Source organism: Rhinichthys klamathensis, unplaced genomic scaffold (assembly GCF_029890125.1).
Source record: "Rhinichthys klamathensis goyatoka isolate OS25496 unplaced genomic scaffold, OSU_Roscu_1.1 h1tg000216l_1, whole genome shotgun sequence".
Lineage (NCBI taxonomy): Eukaryota > Metazoa > Chordata > Actinopteri > Cypriniformes > Leuciscidae > Rhinichthys > Rhinichthys klamathensis.
The window spans coordinates 553,844-567,872 of NW_026606741.1; positions in this window are offsets into that span (position 1 = coordinate 553,844).

Genomic DNA, 14,029 nt, shown 5'->3' on the forward strand with positions numbered 1-14,029 from the left:
TGTTCTGAACGATGATGAAATCTATATCGATTAGCATTACATTATAAATATAATCTATTATTATGAAATACCTGGCATGGCTTGAAGAACACAGGTAACTCAAATATCATTGCAATCATGTTTATTGTCTTCAAAACATCTTTATCTGCATGTTACAGCGATCTCTGTACTTTCTGTATCACTCAGTGACGTCCTGGAATGTCACATGACTATGGGTCTTCTTCATGATCCATATATGGACTTTTATTGGACATAATAGCGCCCCCATGCTATTGGTATGAATGGAAAACACAGCACATCTCAGTAAGAAGCGATCATTATGATTACATCGACGCATTTGGGTATAAATTCAATAAATATTATTCCTGTCTATAGAAATATGATGTGAATCTATGAGAATATATCAATATTTCTCCACATCTGCACATTGTTGAGCTAAAAGCCCTCAGGGACGTTGTTTTGTGAATCGCTATCATGACGACAGCACGGAGTGTTTTTTATGAATGGACCAGCTGACGCTCATAATTCATATTAAAGGTATCGACTCGTTTTTTTCATTTCATAACTCCTGACACAAATTAAGACATAACTGTCACTATAAGTTTCTCAGAATACAATAGTGGTCAAATACTGAATCTTGAGTCTTATATCTTTTTAATGATGTATAGTTTGTCAAGGTATAACATTAAATCTGATAGTATATTTGAACTAAATAAAAAAAAAAACGCTTCAGTGCGCCGACGCTCTGGAGAAGGTTAAGAGGTTAACTAATAAACTGTTGCTGCGAAATTCCACAAGATTTGTGTTTTATATTTTGGTGAACAAGAATATTATTGAAAATTATTTTCATTGAACGCTTGCTCAAAGAAATGCCAAAATTAAAAGAGACTGGAAACAAATGTAGAAAAACAACAACAATCAGTTATTGTCAATATATAAAACAATTACCTGAATTTGATCAGGTGTTTTTTGTTTTTACTGTTGTTGTTTCATAAAGCCTGTTAATACATATACAGATGTATGTATAATAACTGTACAATTCTCATACATTGATTCTTTGTTTATTTTAAACAGCAGTGTTACTCCCCTCGAGTTTTAATAAAGGCTCAAGTTATTCCTGGGTTTTAACGGGCATTTATTCGGTGACAGGCATGTCTTTACATGTTCACTTTTTGTATTTCCAAATTGCCGTCAGAACTGGTATATAAATAAAACACAGAAAACGTAAATGAACCTTAAATTCTTGACATACTTGCAGACAATACTAAACAGAATCATATAGAAACTAAGAAATAAAGTATACATTTATGCCATGTAAAATAATATCTTAATTGGCTTGTTACGTTATTTCAAATGTAGGCGCATGGGAAGCACGCTCATAATTGAAGCGACGCGCTCATTTTTTCCAGGAGCAGCGAGATGAACATTTTTAATCTTTTCAGTATGGGGGTGCACCCAAACACGTGGGTGTTTTTCTCTTCTCCGTAAATAAATCTTTTAGCAGAGCTACAGCAAGCGTTTTTCTGTGGTGGAAATCCATTAGCTACTAAAACTTCTTTGTCGTTGTGGAGAGCGCAGTGCATGGTTGTATAGCAACAACAGCCATGGGAAAATCGGACCGAATTTTACTATTAATAATAAAAAATAAGCTACTGTGCATTATAAATGTCAGGAATTTATCTTTATTGACCCATTCTTTTTATAAAGATGATTTAAAGGCTGAAATATGTGAGGTTTATCTTTTTATAAAACCTTTTTTGTCAAAAGTTTATTTGAACGTGTACATGTTATTAGATAACATAAAACACACTCCTTTAAAATTTGGCCATCATCTTTAATGTTATTAACTTGGTGAATAGATTTCATTGTGTATTCGGCCTACTTTTTGAACAAGATTCTGTGTTTAACCGTGATCATTTTGGTCACTATATTCATGAAATGAAAATAATTTTCATAATGATCAACTAAAATCAACTATAATTATGTGTTTTTACAGTAGCCTATAATATGCAAAGTACAATTTTCTATTAAAAAATAATATCTGATTCTGTCCTTTTCTCTGACATTTAAGGCCTAAGCTATTTTAGGTCTAAAACAGTTTGGATAGTTTCACTTTTAGTTTTTCACTTTCACTTTTAAAAACTCTATTTCGTGACAAAGTATAGTTTAACAAGTCATAACTAAAAGTGTGCCATGCATAGAATTCGAGGCAGTAACCAATGAGCTAATGGATCCTCCCTAAAAGTTAGATTAATATAGCAAAATAACTGGATTTTCTTACTGTTTTTTTTTCTTCAAATGAACGGTGTGTGATTTTATTGTTGTTGTTTTTTTTCTTGGGGGGGTGGGGCGCTGCGCTCGAAGGGGGTCTCGCCCAGGGTGTAATTCAATGTAGAACCGCCACTGCTGGATAGAGTCTGTTTCGAGGCGGCCAACCCTTTGATGCGCCCACCGAACGAAAACAAAAAGCTGCTCGGATCGTCTGACCGGAGCAGTGCGAGTAATTTATAATCTCAGGGCCCTGACCGGACACAGGAGATTAGAGTCAGATTCGCTATCGGATGCAGGCAGAGCCGATAGGGAAATAACTTGTGCCCTGAACGGGGTACCAATCGCTTTTGGGACATAACCATGTCTAGGTTTGAGAACGACTAAGGAGTCATTGGGCCCAAACTCGAGACAGGAAGCGCTAATGGATAGCACGTGAAGGTCTCCCACACGCTTCACTGACGCGAGCGCGAGCAGAAAAACGGTTTTGAGCGAAAGGTATCTGAGGTCCACGGTGTTTAGCGGTTCGAATGGGGGGGCTTTCATAGCTTCGAGAACTATGGAAAGGTCCCAAATCGGCACCGAAGGGGGGCGTGGGGGGTTCATCCTTCTAGCTCCCCTGAGGAAGCGAATGACCAAGCCATCTTTGCCCAGTGACTGGCCGCGCCTGGGTTCAACGAACGCTGTGACAGCTGCCACATGCACCTTGAGAGTGGACGGGGACCTGCCCTTGTCCAACATCTCTTGGAGAAAAACTAGCAAGGAAGGAATCTCGCATGACCGTGGGTCCAAATTTCTGTCGGTGCACCATTTAGAGAACACAGACCATTTAGACGCATAGAGCCTTCTAGTAGAAGCCGCTCTAGCCTGCATGATCGTGTTTAACACTCCCTCTGGCAAAGCAACGGGTAGTTGTTGATCACCCACGCATGTAGCGCCCAGCGCTCTGGGTGGGGATACCAGTTCGTGCCGCGAGCTTGGGAGAGGAGATCTGCTCTGACTGGAATGGGCCACGGAGCTTTCTGTGACAGCTGAGTGAGCTCCGGAAACCAAGTCTGACCCTCCCAACGCGGGGTTATGAGGAGCACTGAGTGGCGTGTTTCCCTGATTCTCTGAAGCACCTGCGGTAGCAGAGAAACCGAAGGGAATGCATAAAGCGGGCGGCTGGGCCAGGTCTGGGCTAGCGCGTCCTCGCTCTTTGAGAAAAATATTGGGCAGTGGGTGTTCTCTTCTGAGGCGAAGAGGTCCACCTCTGCTCTGCCGAATATTCGCCACAGCTTTTGGACTGTAAGAGTGTGCAGGGACCATTCCCCGGGGGGAATGGGGTTCCTGGACAGACTGTCTGGACCGTCGTTCAGATGGCCCAGCACGTGCGTGGCTCTGAGCGAGAGCAGGTGACACTGAGACCAAACTAAGATGCGTTCTGTCAGCCGGAAGAGATTCCTGGATCTGACTCCGCCCTGACGGTTTAGATAGGAGACCACGGCTATATTGTCCGAACAGATCAGCACGTGGTGACCGTGAATGTGCGGAAGAATGCGCGGAAGAAAGCGCGTGAGCGCGTTCTCGACCGCCAACATCTCCAAACAGTTTATGTGGAGGAGGCTCTCTCGAGCTGACCAGGGGCCGAAGGCCGGTGAGCCCTCGCAGACCGCACCCCAACCCGTGTTGGATGCGTCTGTCGAGATGACTTTTCGGCGAGAAAGGGTCCCCATGGAAACGCCCCGCTGAAACCATTCTGCCACAGTCCATGGCTGCAGAGCTGTGATACAGGTCTGCGTTACCTTTAACAGCTGGTGACCCGTGGTCCACACGCGGTGAGACACACGGCTCTTCAACCAGAGCTGAAGCGGGCGCATGCGCAGTAACCCCAGCTGGAGCACCGCGGAGGCTGAGGCCATGTAACCCAACGCCTTCTGAAAAGTTTTCAGAGGTGTGAGTCTGTTCATCTGAAAAGATGCGGCGAGACGCTGAACACGGCGCGCGCGCTGTGTTGACAGGCGAGCCGTCATCGTGACCGAGTCTAGCTCTATACCCAAGAAGGAGATAGTCTGACTGGGTTGTAGTGCGCTCTTTGTCCAGTTGACAGAGAGCCCCAAAGCTTTCAGATGGTCGAGGAGAACTGTACGATGAGACAGTAGCTCCCTCTGTGATTGTGCCAAAATCAGCCAGTCGTCCAAATAGTTCAGTATTCGCAGCCCCTGACTCCGCAGGGGGGCGAGCGCGGCATCCATGCACTTCGTGAACGTACGGGGTGCTAAGGATTGGCCGAACGGAAGGACGGTGTATTGATAAACCTGGCCTTCGAAGGCGAAACGTAAGAATGGCCTGTGAAGGGGATTTATCTGAATCTGAAAGTAAGCATCTTTCAGATCTAGTGAAATGAACCAGTCCCCCTGGCGCACATGCGCGAGGAGTTTTCTGATAGTGAGCATTTTGAACAGTCTCTTCATGAGAACTTTGTTCAGAAATCTGAGGTCTAAGATTGGTCTGAGGCCGCCGTCTTTCTTGGGAACCAGAAAATAACGGCCGTAAAACCCCGACTCGCTCATAGACAGAGGAACTCTCTCTATAGCCCTTTTGCACAATAGCTTTGCTATCTCTGAACGGAGCAGCGTCACTGCTTCTGGGTTCACAATAGTTTCTAGCCGCGCTCGAAAACATGGAGGGCGGCGGTGAAACTGTAAGCGATAGCCTAGCCTTTTTGTGTTTAGCACCCACTGGGAAATTCCCGGAATAGCTTCCCATGCTTTGAAGCGTAACGCTAGAGGGTGAATGGCTACATGGTCCCCGTCGCTGCACATAGCGGGCTGCGTGCGCGCACTCATAGTGTTTATAACAGCGGGACTTACACTCGGAGAGGAGTTTATGGGCCGTGTAACAGAGTGAGCAGAGGTGGGACCCACACACGGGCTCGTGGGCGCGCTTATGCACTCTGAAACTCGAGCGGGTTGGAACCGCTTTATGAGAGTGGACTCTGTGTGAGTATGTTGGTGAGAGCTCATCTTCCATCTGTAACCCTAGTAATGATACCCACTATATTACAGCTAGGGTCTGGGTAAGTATTCGTTTCACTCTTATGATTACCTATAATAATCACATGTATTCCATTCCCTTCAGCAGCAATAAATACTATTGAATCAAAACTTGTCTTTCGAGTCTTTTTTATGTTTTTGAATGTGAAATGTAATAAAGTAAAATATGAAAATTCAAAACATTCTTTTTAAATAAAATGAAATGTTAAATTAAATAAGTTTAAAGGATTTACAATTTCAGAAAATATATTTACTTATCTCCTAAGTGTTAAACACTCTCAAAAGTATAAATGTTTAACTCAATCACACAGTATTCAAATAGGTATACTCAATGAATTATTCAGTAATATAATTCAAAACTCACTTAAATGGGCCCACATTCATGCTCTCATTCACACACACACTCTACGTTGCAGGCCTGATGTTTTCCCGAACACGATGTGTCCTGCGATATGACGATGTCGATGACAGCGCGCGTGAGCGGCTGTCTCACTCTCCCGCGGTGCAACCCTATGGATGCAACAGAGGAACTCCGGGCTTTTCCGGTCACCCGGAGCGCTATCTGTTGTGACGGCCTATCCCTCGTTGCCAGAGGAACTCCGGGCTTTTCCGGTCACCCGGAGCGCTATCTGGTTCGCCTCCCGAATGTGATCGGCTCGGTGCTCGCGCGAATCACCTCACGAGCGCATGGAGTGAAATCCAGGACGAGTATCACAAATATTTGCTAAATAAAGTTCTTATTAGCAAAGCAACAATACTAATGACTGATTAAGTCTGTATTTACGGGACTATCGTGTGAAAATACCAATACCTAGCCCTCACAACTCCCTTCTCCTCGTCCAACTCATCCTTCCCCTCTCCTCCAGCCACGCCTTTCCTCTCGTCAATTGCGTCATACGTGAGTACGTAAACAAGATATTAAACATTAAATAATATTATATATAATTATATAACTATATACATACAAATGAAAACACTGTAAAGGCACAGAATAAATAAAATATACACATTACAATGTAAATAAACATATTACATAATTTAGTGTCTTTAGACTCACCGGACTACACATCATTGACTCCACCACATTTTTTGCAATCTATTCCCTTTGGGAATTACAGATGTGGCAATTGCACTCAATGCAACTTCACACATAAAACTACCACCTTCAATCACCCATGTACTGGAAAACTTTATGATGTCAAAGGTGTGATTACTTGTAACACAAAAAAATGTTATTTATTTACTTAACCCTTTAAGTGTCACCCCCCTTTTTTTGAATATACATGAAAATGCACATTTCGAACTTAAATGGTTGTAATTCAAGAATGCTTTGGAATATAGACGTAAGATTGGTCTTGTTTTAAAGAAGACATTTGGCAGATTTTTGTAGAAGTGAAATAAATTAAGAAAGTGAAACAGAAAAAAAGTTATAGAAGTTTGAGTTTATGAAAATGTACAATGTAAAAAATTTAATTATTCATATTTTATATAAAATACATATTTTCAAAACCTGGGCGACTCTAAAACTGCAAAAAAAATCAAAGCCAAAAATCTGAACAAGTTGTGTTTCAAATTTTAGGTTGATATCTCAAAAAATGAGCTTTCAGTAAGATTTTGTTTGGGCGCAGTACCAAACTTTTTCACTAGATGACAACCAGACTCCATTACTGCCCAGATAAGGGCGCCTCCATTTCCATATGTGTTTTGAGTGATATGAACCATTATTTCCACAATTTTCATACAATTTATGAAGTAGACATCCTATTCAGAAGTAATATGAGAAATTTGGCAGATTTTGATATGATTTCAACCTCTAAGAAACATCGCAAAAAGAACACGCATGTGCGTTTTAGCTTCCTGCCACATCATATAATTTTTTTCTTTATATAAAAAAAAAATTCAGACCTTTTTTTTTTTTAAATAATTGAATGGATGCTATCTTTTGAACTCTTGGCATGAAAACAATCTGAGGTTTCTACCCTTCTTTCATGATTTTTCATGTTCATCACTATTTCAAAATAAAGGTCTAAGAGTATGAAAATATTATTGTTGCAAATTGATAAATTACGGCTCCTGTGTAATTTATTTTGAAAATCAATCACCAAATATGGAAACTAGAGATTGTAAGCTTTCAAATGATATATAGTTTGTCAAGATTAGTTCAGGTTTAGTATAGGATATTACTGTTTTAAAAATGTAAAGGATTTGGGCCCACCGGTGGGCCCGTGACACTCCATGCGGCTTGGCCTATTTTGGTAAAACGACCAGGCCACTGAAAATAAGAATCTCAGAACATAGAACAAACATTCGTAATCATGACATCAAAAGCCCAGTAGCGGTGCACTTTTCACAAGCTTCTCATAATGTTTCTTCTCTCAGATATTGTGGCATTGAACTTGTGAAACAACCCTCCCGTGGAGGAGACGTAAATCGTCTGTTGCTTAAAAGGGAAGCATTCTGGATCTATACCCTTGACACTTTAGCTCCAAAAGGGTTGAATGAAGACTTTTGGCGCTTTTCCACTACACAGTACCAGCTCGCCTCGGCTCGGCTCGGCTCGACTCGACTCGCCTTTGTTTGGTTTTCCACTGTGTAAAAGTTGTACCTGTACCTGCTTTCGGGTACTTTTTTTCGTACCACCTCCGGCGAGGTTCTAAGCGAGCTGAGACGAGCTAAGCCGATACTAAAATGTGACGTGAAAACAATGCCGACTGCTGATTGGTCACAGAGAATCTGCGTCATCATTGCACGCGCCAGATGGAGTATCCAGAATAACCCCGCCATTTTTAAATAGTTTGGCCAGAGATAGTTACTAAACTTACTACTATTATTATGGCAACTCGGAAGAATACGCCGTGGTCAAACGAGGAGGTGCAGACATTCCTTTGTTTGGTTGCCGAAGAGAGGATCCAGCGAGAGCTTGATGGGGCAACGAGGAACGAAATGCGTCGCTATGACGACCGGGTACTATTTGTGGCGGTACTTTCTGCAATGGAAAACGGAGCGAAAAGCGAGCTGAGTCGAGGCGAGCCAAGGCGAGTCGAGTCGAGCTGGTACTGGTAATGGAAAAGCGCCATTTGACCTGAGGCCATTCCTGTAAATAACCTATGTCATTGAAAAAAAAATGTTTGTAAGTGTTGTGCGATCGTTTTGCTGACTTGATATATGACATATGTAACACACCATTGTGGTATCCTTTGTATATTTACAGTTCTTGCTCATCTACTATTAGTGTTTACAGTGGTAGAGATACTTTTCCAATAAAACTTTTTAGGCTGTGCTTTAAGCACTGCAGGCCTTTTTTAGCTATCTAATATATTTCTAATAAATGTTTCTGTATTATAAATGTTGGTATATACTTCTTACATATTTTTATCTGCTTTTCTGATGTAATTGCTTTTTCACTTGATTGGTCCTATCATGGATGTATGTGATCATGTGACCATGCATGGCTGTATATATGGAGGTGTGTCTCCCCACTTGTTTATGTCTGATGAAGGGCTTGGGCCCGAAACGTTACACGTGGTGAGCAATTATTAAACTCACTTAGGAGCACTTTCTGGTGTGCGGACTCATTGTTTATTTTTTGCAACTACCTGTCTGCCCAGCACCCAGCTTTATTGTTTTGGATGTGTGTGCTGCACCTTTTGGACTCTGTGTGAGACACGGGAACTGAAGTGCTTTTGTGTATGAGTGAACACAGTGTTGTGGGCACATTTTCTACACAGGAGGCTTTTATGCTCTTTATGAGATTTCTCTGGGTCGCCGTGAAAACGGCGTTTGTGCTCATGCAAGCGGGAAGGGAGACCGGCTTGGTAATGGCGGAGTACACTGCTGTAGTAGCCGCGTGAGCGGGGACTAACAGAGGGTGAAACTTTGACGGCGGTCCGGCTGCGGCGGGAGAGCGCCGTCTTTTTCTCATCTGTGCTAGGCAGACTTCGAGTGATCAGGTTTCAGCGCGATCCTAGGCCGAGGCCCCCGAGGAGGCGGCGGTCTGTGGCGGCTGTCAGAGCGAGAACGAGGGCGGCCGCCCTGGCGTCGCTGAGAAGTCTGGCTGTGCTGAGCTGGGCGCTGGGGTGGGGCTCGTGCAGGAGGCAGGTCACGTAAGCGGCCTGCAGAGGAGCTAGCGCAACGAGGCAGAAAGAGATTCATGGCCTGGGAGGCTTTCTGCACTTCGGAAAATCGGTCGACGATACCCGTGACAGCAGATCCGAAGAGGCCGGATGGAGAGAGCGGGGCGTTGAGAAAGGCGGCACGCTCAGAATCTCCCATGTCGGCGAGTGTGAGCCAGACACACAAATGGCGGCCATGCATTTCCCCAGGGCTTGAGCAGCAGATTTTGTAGCGCGAAGGGCAATGTCTGTGGCGCTCCTCAAATCCGCGACTGAAGGGGGATTTCTTTCCGCTCTTGTCCCATTCACTCCATGTCTGTCCTTCAGATACTACAGGGTGACATACTTCGTGAATGGGACGAGAGCGGAAAAAAATCCCCCTTCAGTCGCGGATTTGAGGAGCGCCACGGACATTGCCCTTCGCGCTACAAAATCTGCTGCTCAAGGGGGATTTTTTTTCCGCTCTCTCGTCCCATTCACGAAGTATGTCACCCTGTAGTATCTGAAGGACGGACATGGAGTGAAGTGCAGAGGCTGCTTGGCCGGCGGCTGAGTAAGCGCGGGCGTGAAAGCTTGAAGTCGCTCTGCAGGCTTTAGAGGGAAGCACAGGTGATGAGCGCAATATCGCGGAGGGCGGGCATAGATGTGCGGCGACCAGGTCCTCTACAGGGGGAATGGAGAAATAGCCCTTTTCTGCGGCTCCGTCCACAACGCGAAGCGGGGTGGAAGAGTCGGAATGAGTTCTAGCAGAGAGCGGGGCGTTCCAGGACTTTGTGGGTTCCGCGTGCAGTTCAGGCAGGAAGGGCGCGGCCCGTTTAGTGGCGGGAGTCGAGCGCTGGCGGAAGTAGCTGCCGTCCATATGGTTGATGGTCTGCTCGGGGGGAGGGGACCAATCGAGCCCGAGGCGTTCGACGGCCTTTGAGAGGAGGCGGACTAATTCCTCCTCGATTCCAGCGCGGGTCCCGGTGGATTCTCGGGCCGAGGAGGCGTGAGAACCGGACCATTCCTCACTGTCTGAAGCGAGAAGCGAACATGTCTCCTTGATGTCCGCGGCGTCATCGGAGGCGACAGAGCGGCCACTCGGCGGCAACTGTATGTCCGGAAGCGGCGGAGAGGGAGAGCGGAAGGCGACAGGCTCCGGCGGGATGAACGCTTCTGGCTGGGGTTCCGGCGGCCTCTGAGAGCGGCGTTTCTTCTTCCGCGGCGAAGTCAGAGGCGGCTGTTGTGGCATTTCTCGATCTTTGGTTCAATTCTTCAAAGTCTGGTTCAGGTCTCAGAAGAAATCTTTCAGAGTCGAAGTTTCAGGTCTCAGAAGAATAACTTTATTGAGCAGTTCAACAAAGTGAGAAGCCAGCTGGACATCTGATCTTTCATGGGCCAGTGCTCTAGTCTTATACCTTTTTCTTATCGTTAGTATTCAATTAGCGTTTGTATTAGTATCTTTTTACACAATGGGCATCTGTATTAGTATCTTTTCACACAATGGCATTACATCATTACATCACTTGGCATTACAGCATTCAGACCTGGTTTTCTCTAGCATTACAGCATTTTATATTCAGACCCATGTATGAGACATGTATGAGACAAATGAAATTCCCCAACACGGCGCGGAAGCAAATTAGTGGCCTGAAGTCGAGCCCGCAGGGTCGACAACGGCATGTCTTCGCAGAGATCGCAGCCGCCATCGGCGAGGGCGAGCTCGACGTGCTCCAATCTGAGGCAGAGAGCGCAGATGACATGGCGGTCTCCATCCACGAGGGGAGCGCGGCATGAACCACAGGAAGATTTACGAAACATCTTGAAAAAGACGCTCTGCTCTTTTAGATACAAAATGTACAGGAAGCTTTTTGTAAAAAGGATACAAATCCGTCGGATGGCGCTAGCTCGCAGGACGGCTGAAGGTGGCGAAGACGGCTGGCTTCCTCAGTCTCCCAGATGCTCGCTAGAGTTGCCTTTTCGACGACGGCGGCTTCTCTCAGGATCAGCAGATGCGTGTAGCCTCGCTGAAGAGATGAAAACCAGAGTTTACAGCCTAGGACGGCAATATTATACTCTCTGACCACGCCCGTTTCAGTGGGCTCTGACGCAATGAGAGCATGTCAGACTCTCATTGGCCGAGAGTTCATTCGCGTCTCCTCATAGGCTTAAGCAGTTCCCTGTGAGCGAACCAATGAGCTGCTAGCTAGCCCGCTCATGGTCTGCTGCAGCTGAACTGCGTTGACAATGGATACAAAATTCTAGGATAATTTTTTGGCTTCAAGTTCTCAGAAAAGATTAATCTTTCCCGTAGCGTAAGCTAGCTTACGCAATACGAGAGAACCTCTCGTAAGAGAACCCGCGTATCTAACAGTAGTTCCGCATTACATTAATTAATTTGCAATCGAGTTTTATTTATTTTTATACCATGTATTCTCCGTGTAAATTCGTGCACCGAACCGTGACGCCCGTACCGTTTCGGTTCGATACGAATACATGTACCGTTCAAATACAAATACCCTAGTATTTAGTATACTTTACTGTGACGATATGTTCCGACAGGTATCACACATACGCTTTCTACGCGGGCTAGTGCCAATATTCTACACACAACGAATGACGGCAGTCGTACCACAATACGTCACTGTCGTAAACATACTAATGTTGCAAACTGAACATTACAACACTTTCTTTCTTTTTTTAACAACCAGACCATCCATTACCTTGGATATACGTAACTGATTTACTTGTTAACTGCAAGCCACAACAAAGGTGTACCCCCAATAAGGACGAAATCACTAAAGGTATGTATGGTAGGCAAAACTGATGACACCCAATCAGAGAGCCGAGCGTGAGCCTCTGAAGTTTCTAAAAGTCCTCCGTTTTGACCCGTCCTCACTAAACCGCCCTCCGGAGATTCAAAACGCAAAACGGAGTCAGCAGCGTTTCTAAACCTCTCTGTTTTAGGTCTTCGTTTTTGCCGTTTTAGTCTGGACGGGAGGTGCAAACGTAGCAAAAGGTCTCCGTTTCTAAACTAAAACGTAGCAGTGTGGATGGGGCCTTATACTGTGGATTTTTCCTTATACTGTGGATGTAGGAGCTTCTGAGGAATGGCGTCGCCATGCTGATCAACTCTTATCCATTCCGAAGCAAACAGCTGAAACTCTGGTGACACAACCACCTGACATCAGTGATGTATCTGTTCCTGTACAGACCTCTGTAGATGACACTTCTTCAGCACCACCAACAAGGGAACAAGATGTTAACAGTGACACATCAGTAGAGTCTCAGATGAACCATGGCAAACTCAACATTCAGACGTTATCCAGCCAGAGTGATTAAACCGCCTAACCGTCTGACATTATAGAGGCATGAGACACCCCAGCTGGACTGAACTGTAATTAGTTATGTTAGGGAGCCTGTTCTGACACGGGGCAGAATAATCCCCGAACTGGCTCGAGGCAAGAGGAAGTCTACCCTCCACCTCTAGAAAGAAAAGAAAAAAGCATAATTTTTGTGTAGCTGAGAATGCATTGTTTTCTTTGTTTCTTGATTAAAAGGGGAGGACATGTTATCTATGTAATACTGCTATTCCCCCATTGTGCCTGTAGGTGGTACTGCCACTTGTGTTAGTTTAGTTGTGTTCCTTAATAATAAATTCAGAAGAAGTAAAGTATCCCTGAATGTTGGCTGTGTTATTTGAACGTGGTTTACCCCAAGTGTTTTATACATGTTATGTCAGTGGGAAACAATTTTCCACAATCTGGAAAAAGTCATCCTGTCATTAACTGTTTTTCTCTTGATGAAGTCTCAGTTTAAAGGACTGATTTGTAAGTGTATTTATTTTATTTTATTATTTTGTGGCTATTGCTTTGTACAGCACTTTGGTCAGTGTGAGCTGTGTTTAAATGTGCTATAAAAATAAATTTTACTTATGTAACCCCTCCACCTGGCCTCAAACCCGGATTTCCGGCATGAGAGTCAGGCGCTCTAACAAGGAGGCTAAAGACTGCAGCCTCTAGCATCTGTCGCTAGAGAGCCTTTTGAGATCAGAGGAGTGAGGTTTACTTGCACAGCGACTACTAGCTGGCCTCCGTTACACTTACTTACAGATGAATCCAAAGATCCATTAACTGGCAAGTCATGTGCAACTGTAATCATCCCAAAATACAACATTAACATCCAAAAAACACCTTCAGATCATCTCTCAGTCTTCTCAGTTGAAATAATGGCCATTATTTTAGCATTGCAATGGGTTCGAGGAAGTTAAACCGCATATGATAATAATCTGATCAGATTCCATGTCCTCCCTATCAAGTATTCAGAGTGGAAATCTATATAAGCAAGATCTTTTAGATTAAATAAAATCAATTAATTTTTAGATTAATTGAACAACAAAAATGTCCAGTTTACCTGGGTTCCAGCGCATGTGGGTATTGAGGGAAATGAAAAGGTGGATACATTAGCAAAAGAAGCCCTGAAAGCAGAGAACATAAATATACAAGATCCATTTAGCAAATTAGAAATTAAAGTTATCATTAAAGATACTATAAATAAAATGTGGCAGGATACATGGGATCAGGAAGAGAAATTAAGACATTTATAAAGCATCCAGAAAGAAGTGATGGTTAAAAA